The 7,244-nt window shown below is 36.9% G+C and overlaps 1 pseudogene; it reads right to left on the bottom strand.

Annotated features, from left to right (window-relative positions):
• Positions 1 to 3,541: 3,541 nt before the first annotated feature.
• On the bottom strand, positions 3,542 to 3,802 carry LOC100468485 (annotated as a pseudogene).
• Positions 3,803 to 7,244: the final 3,442 nt, after the last annotated feature.

A 7,244-nucleotide genomic window follows, 5' to 3' on the forward strand; every position in this document is an offset into this window, starting at 1 on the left:
TAAAAGACATAGATGTAAAAACCTTATGGGACATTATAAAGGTCAGTATTGTTGTAGTGTACATTTCAGGTGATGATTAATAAGAGATGAAATTCCACTGCTGATGTTTTTTCCTCAGTTATACTTTCCATTATATCCAGTTGCCTACTTTACATTTATCCTCTGCTCACCCAAAGACATATCAAATTCAACCTGTACAAAACCAAATCCAGGATCTTCTGTTCTGCTTCCTAGCCCTTGACCCCCTTCAAACCTAGTCCTCCTTATCCTATCATGCAAATAAAAAAATGGAAATGATCCTTGACATTTCCTCTAATTCCACAAAACTAATATATTACTAAATCTTGTATATGCTAAAATCAAATTTTTCTTGAATATGTTTATTTTGTTCCATTTCAACTTTACCACTCTACCGTAGACTAACATCATCAGATCTATCACAATAAGCACCTAACTCATCTCTCCTTTTGCCATCCATTTTTGCTTCGGTCTGTTATATACAGTTATCCATTAGATACCAGGCCCATTACCACCATAATAGTCTGCATTTATTGGGTGCTCACAAAGTCCTAGGCATTATTCTAGGCATTGCACCCATTGTCTAATTTAGTTTCCATATAGCCATATATTGCAGGGCCTATTCCCATTTCATTTCATAAATAAAGAAACCAAGACTTAGAAGGTTTTGGTAGCTTGCCCAATTTCACACAGCTGTCAGGCAGGGTAACTTAAAAATCTAGGCATTCTGCTTCCTGAGCTTATGTTCTAAATCACTGTGCTATATTTTCTCTCACTTATTTATTGAACGAATGAATATAATGAAGAAAAAGGGCAGACTGGCAAGTGCCACATATAATAGAGAGTCATGTTGACACATTCTATCTTGTCCATATGTTGGACATTTTATCTTGTCCGTATGTTACAAAGGAACCATTAAAAGATTTTAAGAAAGTAATGACAGGTGTACCTGGGTGGCTCAGTCCGTTGAGCATCTGACACATGATTTCAGCTCAGGTCATGATCTCAGGGTTGTGAGATCAAGCTCCATGTTGGGATCTGCACTCAGCTGGGAGTCTGCTTGAAATTCTCTTTTTTCTTCTTCCTCTGCTCCTCCCCGCCCCTGGTCATGCTCTCTCTTTCTCTCTCAAATAAATAAATCTTTTTTTAAAAAAAGAAAGCAATGACATAGGCAGATCTAGAGATCTGAAAGAGGTCTTTATTATGTGCATGGAAGTGGGAAAGGAGGAAGAAAAGATTCAAAGCAGAGTGTAATTTCATTAGAGTATAAAAGAAATTGGCAAAGGGAATAAGGACTACATTATATCAGAAAAGATTTGAGGTTCTTTCAAGCTCTTGACAGCATACTCCTTCCTTGTCTCCTTTGTAGTCTCATTTCCTTCCCCAATATAACACTTAGTCCAAATGCAACATTAATTGCATTTTTAAAAAATAATTTCAGAGTCAACAGACTTTATAATGGTGAAATGAGATGTTATATATATAGAGAGAGAGTGTGTGTGTATATATATATATATATATAGAGAGAGAGAGAGAGAGAGAGAGAGAGAGAGAGTATATATATTATATATAGAGAGAGTGTCCAATGTGTCCAGTGCAGTTCTTCAAGAAAAGGAAGTTCTTTTCTTTACCCTCTTCACATTCCATCCCCAAATGACCTGGATATGAGAGAGAAATGAATGTAATATTATTACAGTCTTGAGTTTAGAAGAATAAGCACAGTCACAAAAGTATTAAAAAATAAGGATAAAGTGTTCAAGCTTAGAGAGGTTTACTTTGGTGACTTTAAAAGATAGGGAAAAGTCAGCAAATGTGTTTTAATTTTGCTTAAGTTTTGCTTATTCTGCTTAGTTCTGGTCAGAGCTAATGCTTTCAAGTGATCCCAAATGGACTTTAAAATTTGGCTAAATATAAGCACATATTCAAGTAGGAATTGAATGGTACAGTTTTAACTATTTATGTAAATGCTTAAAATAAATATAGCATACAAAATATCTCTATGTGTGTGTATATATACCAATAATTAAAAGAGATTTCTTAAACAGAATCTTTCTTGAGATATTTATTCTGATATACACAGTATAACTCAATGTATTAGTTAAATAACATGTGATAAAATATGTTGGGCTAAATTTCTAGTTTCTACTTTAAATGCCATAAATCTATTCATGTATCTAGGGTTCAAGATAAAATAGAAAACCTGTGTATAACAAGAATATTCAATGAAAATATCAGAAAATGTAATCACAAAAAATACTAAAGATACAGGTTCTGCAAAATGCTATGCAGTTTTGCCGAATGTGTAGGACCTGTATTTTCCGAAAATGTAGAGTTCCTCTGTGCATTATTTAACTTTCAAAGCAATGAATTGCAAGGACTAGAGTTATAGAATGAATTCTTTATGGGAGGGAATTTGGGGAGTGCCACAGAAGGAGACAATGGCAAAGGAGAAGAGAAATTTCTCCTATATTCCTCTCTCTGTAAATGCACGTTTCTAGTTCAGGGAGAATACTTAGCTAAATAATCAATAATTTATTAGCATGAGGTTTCTGAGAAAAAAAGAAATGAAAAGAAAATTTGCATGTACTGTTACAATTCTTTTTATGTATTTTATATTGACTTTTATTTATTTATTTTTCCCAACCCTAACTGTATCCAGCTTTATTAAAGATACTTTTCATAAACAATCATGGTATTTCAGGCAGGACATGGGCAGACAATCATTAACAGTATACAATGACTTTCCAACCCCCTTCTTCAATGGACTACTAAAATCAGAAAGACAATACAAAACCCAATGAAGTCTTCATGTGATGCTCTGAACAGGAAAAGTTTAGAGTGAAGGTGGACATTTCACATTTAGCATGTTGCTTAACAACTTTTCATAAGCCTACCCTGACTTTCAGGAAATGAAATGAAAGTGGCAGAATTATCAATCTGAAGATTCAGAAGCTAAAAACAGAACTCTTTTGAGGGATGCCATCTCCCTGGTGACACTGTAAAGTCTAACATACTGGAAACCATTTTTGGGAGTCAGGTTCCAATAGGTCTGTGGGTTTAAGGGAGTTAAGTCTATGTGGAAGGTAGGGAGGGAGAAGAGCACATAAAAATGAATTTCAGTTTTTCCACACCACACGTTTGTGCCAGGGTGGTTAATATGTGTCAACATGAAGGAATTCCTCCTCCTGGGAACCAAGAGGAAGTTTCTCAAAACTAGAAGGGAAGGGTGTTTCCCCCTGTATCAATCTAGCTTCAGAGATAGTCTATTAGTGACATACGCCCTCCCCCCAAAACAACAATGAAGTATTTAACAACATAGCTTAAAAAAAAAGTAAAACAAAATCCTGCATTTTAATAAAACTTGATAAAAAATAGTATTTCAAACTGTACACAGTTATAAAAAATACACACATTTCACTTGGCATCTTTTTTTAATTTTTTTTGTTTTATGTAAAGTTTGATGATTCATTAGTTGCGTGTAGCACCCAGTGCACCAAGCAATACGTACCCTCCTTACTACTCATCACTTGGCATCTTCAGCACCTTTAGCTTTCTGTGCCTGGTCTGTTTTGGCCTCTCCATTTTTGCAGGGTTATTTCCATCTTTGCCAGCATCAGATTTTCTCTTTTTCTCTTTGGGTACCTTCTCTCCCTTTTTGGAGAGGCCTGGGCACTGGCTTTGGAGGAGCGGGTTTAGTAGATAACCTTGCAGATCTTCTCTGTGCTTCATCCTTCACCTTGGCTTTATCTCCTTCAGAGCCCCCCTCAGCCTTTCTCTTGTGCATGGTGGTGAAAGTGGCGGGAGGTAGGCGCTGGATGCAGGGATGTGACGGTGGACAGGCTTTGGTTGGTCTGGTGGTGTCTCTTGCCTCTTCTTCATGCTTGTACTGAATTTTAATACTCATATTTTTCTTTCCAGCTTTAGATGATTTATTCACTATTAGTAACATATCAGTAAATTCTCATAATTAAATATTTTAATAATGATTCTAACATGAATATGATTACGAACAAATATAATGAGTGAATCGCAATAATTTCTTATGTTGGAAAAGTAAGGAAAGATAAATTCATGTATGGATTTTGACATTGAGGAGTGGGTGAATTGGGTAAAGAGGGTCAAAAGGTACAAACTTCCAGTTATAAAATAAATAAGTCATGGGGATGTAACGTACAACATGGTGACTATAGTTAATAGTACTGTATTGCATATTTGAAGTTGCTAAGAGAATAGTTTTCATCTCAAGAAAAAAAATTTTGTACTGTGTATGGTAATGGATTTTTTTAATGTTTTTTAATTATATTATGTTAGTCACCATACAGTATATCCCTGATTTTTGATGTAAAGTTCGATGATTCATTAGTTGCATATAACACCCAGTGCACCATGCAATACGTGCCCTCCTTACTACCCATCACCAGCCTATCCCATTCCCCCACCCCCTTCCCCTCTGAAGCCCTCAGTTTCTTTCTCAGAGTCCATATTCTCTCATGCTTCATTCCCCTTTCTGATTACCCCCCCTTTCTTTATCCCTTTCTTCCCCTACCGATCATCCTAGTTCTTATGTTCCATAGGAGAGAAATCATATGATAATTGTCTTTCTCTGCTTGACTTATTTCACTTAGCATTATCTCCTCCAGTGCCGTCCATGTTGCAGCAAATGTTGAGAATTCGTTCTTTCTTATAGCTGAGTAATATTCCATTGTATATATGGACCACAACTGCTTAATCCAGTCATCTGTTGAAGGGCATCTCGGCTCCTTCCATGATTTGGCTATTGTGGACAATGCAGCTATGAACATTGGGGTGCATATGGCCCTTCTCTTTACTACGTCTGTATCTTTGGGGTAAACACCCAGTAGTGCAATGGCTGGGTCATAGGGTAGTTCAATTTTTAACTTTTTAAGGGACCTCCACACTGTTTTCCAGAGTGGCTGTACCAACTTGCATTCCCACCAACAATGTAGGAGGGATCCCCTTTCTCCACATCCTCTCCAACAATTGTTGTTTCTTGCCTTGTCTATCTTTGCCATTCTAACTGGCGTAAGGTGGTATCTCAGTGTGGTTTTGATTTGAATTTCCCTGATGGCTAATGATTTTGAACATTTTTTCATGTGTCTGTTAGCCATTTGTATGTCTTCATTGGAAAAGTGTCTGTTCATATCTTCTGCCCATTTTATGATTTGTTTATTTGTTTCTCGTGTATTGAGTTTGAGAAGTTCTTTGTAGATCTTGGATACCAGTCCTTTATCTGTGGTGTCCTTTGCAAATATATTCTCCCATTCCGTGGGCTGTCTCTTAGTTTTTTTGACTGTTTCCTTGGCTGTGCAGAAGCTCTTTATCCTGATAAAGTCCCATAAGTTCATTTTATCTTTTATTTCTCTTGCCTTTGGAGATGTGTCGTGAAAAAGGTTGCTCTGGCCGATGTCATAGAAGTTGTTGCCTATGTTCTCCTCTAGAATTTTGATGGATTCCTGTCTCACATTGAGGTCTTTCATCCATTTGGAGTTTATTTTTGTGTATGGTGTGAGAGAGTGGTCAAGTTTCATTCTTTTGCATGTAGCTGTCCAATTTTCCCAGCACCATTCATTGAAGACACTGTCCTTTTTTCACTAGATATTTTTTCCTGCTTTATCAAAGATTAGTTGCCCAAAGAGCCGAGGGTCCATTTCTGGGTTCTCTATTCTGTTCCATTGGTCGATGTGTCTGTTTTTGTGCCAGTACCATGCTGTCTTTGTGATCACAGCTTTGTAGTACAGCTCGAAATCCGGCATTGTGATGCCCCCAGCTTTGTTTTTCCTTTTCAACAGTTCCTTGGAGATTCGGGGCCTTTTCTGGTTCCATACAAATTTAAGGACTATTTGTTCCAGTTCTTTGAAAAATGTCCTCGGTATTTTGATCGGGATAGCNGTGGAGTTTTGTTTTTTGGAAGGTTGTTTATCACTGACTCAATCTCTTCAAAATTAATTGGCCTGCTTAAAAAATCAATTTCTTCCTGTTTCAGTCTTGGTAGTTTATAGGTTTCCAGGAAGGCCTCCATCTCTTCCAGATTGCTTAATTTATTGGCATAAACTGTTGATAAAAGTTTCTAATAATCCTTCCAATTACACTGGTGTTGGTTGTGACCTCTCCTTTTTCATTCATAATTTTATTAATTTGGGTCCTTTCTCTATTCTTTTGGATAAGTCTTGCCAGTGGTCTGTCAATTTTATTGATTCTCTCAAAGACCCAGCTTCTAGTTCTGTTGAACTGTTCTACTGTACTGGTTTCTAATTCCTTGATTTCTGCTCTAATCTTGGTCAACTGCTTCCTAGTGCATGGATTAGGTGTGTCCCTCTGTTGCTGTTCCAGCTTCTTGAGGTGAGAATATAAAAACTGCATTTTAGATTTTTCTATTCTTTTGAGTGAGGTTTGGATGGCTATGTATTTCCCCCTTAGGACTGCCTTTGCAGTATCCCATAGGTTTTGGACCATTGTGTTTTCATTCTTGTTGGTCTCCATAAATTGTTTAAATTGGTTTTTGATTTCTTGGTTTATCGAATCATTCCCGAGCAGGATGGTTCTTAGTCTCCAAGTGTTTGAGCTTCTTACAAATTTTTCCCTGTGGTTGAGTTCCAATTTCAAAGTGTTGTGGTCTGAGAATATGCAGGGAATAATTTCAGTCTTTTGGTATTGGTTGAGACCTGTTTTGTGTCACAGAACATGGTCTATTCTTGAGAATGTTCCATGGGCATTAGAATTGAATGAATATTCTTTGGTTCTGGGGTGTAGTGCTCTATATATATATCTTTGAGTTCCAACTCATCGAGTATGGCATTCAAAGCCCTTGTTTCTTTGTCAATTTTCTTCATGGGTGCTCTGTCTATTTCTGATAGTGGAGTGTTGAGGTCCCCTACTATTAACGTATTTTTATCTGTATGTCTCTTTATTCTGGTTAAGAGTTGGCTTGTGTATCTTGCTGCTCCCCTGTTGGGGGCATATATATTTATAATTGTCATATCCACTTGTTGGATACTTCCTTTCAGAATAATATAGTGCCCTTCTGTGTCTCTAACTATAGTCTTTAGTTTAAAATCCAATCTGTCTGATATGAGAATTGCTACCCCAGCTTTCTTTTGAGGTCCATTGGCATGAAAGATGGTATTCCATCCCTTTACTTTCAGTCTGAATGCATCTTTAAGTTCAAAATGAGTCTCTTGTAGACAGCAAATGGATGGGTCATGTCT

This window comes from Ailuropoda melanoleuca, chromosome 9 (genome assembly GCF_002007445.2).
Source record: "Ailuropoda melanoleuca isolate Jingjing chromosome 9, ASM200744v2, whole genome shotgun sequence".
Classification (NCBI taxonomy): Eukaryota; Metazoa; Chordata; class Mammalia; order Carnivora; family Ursidae; genus Ailuropoda; species Ailuropoda melanoleuca.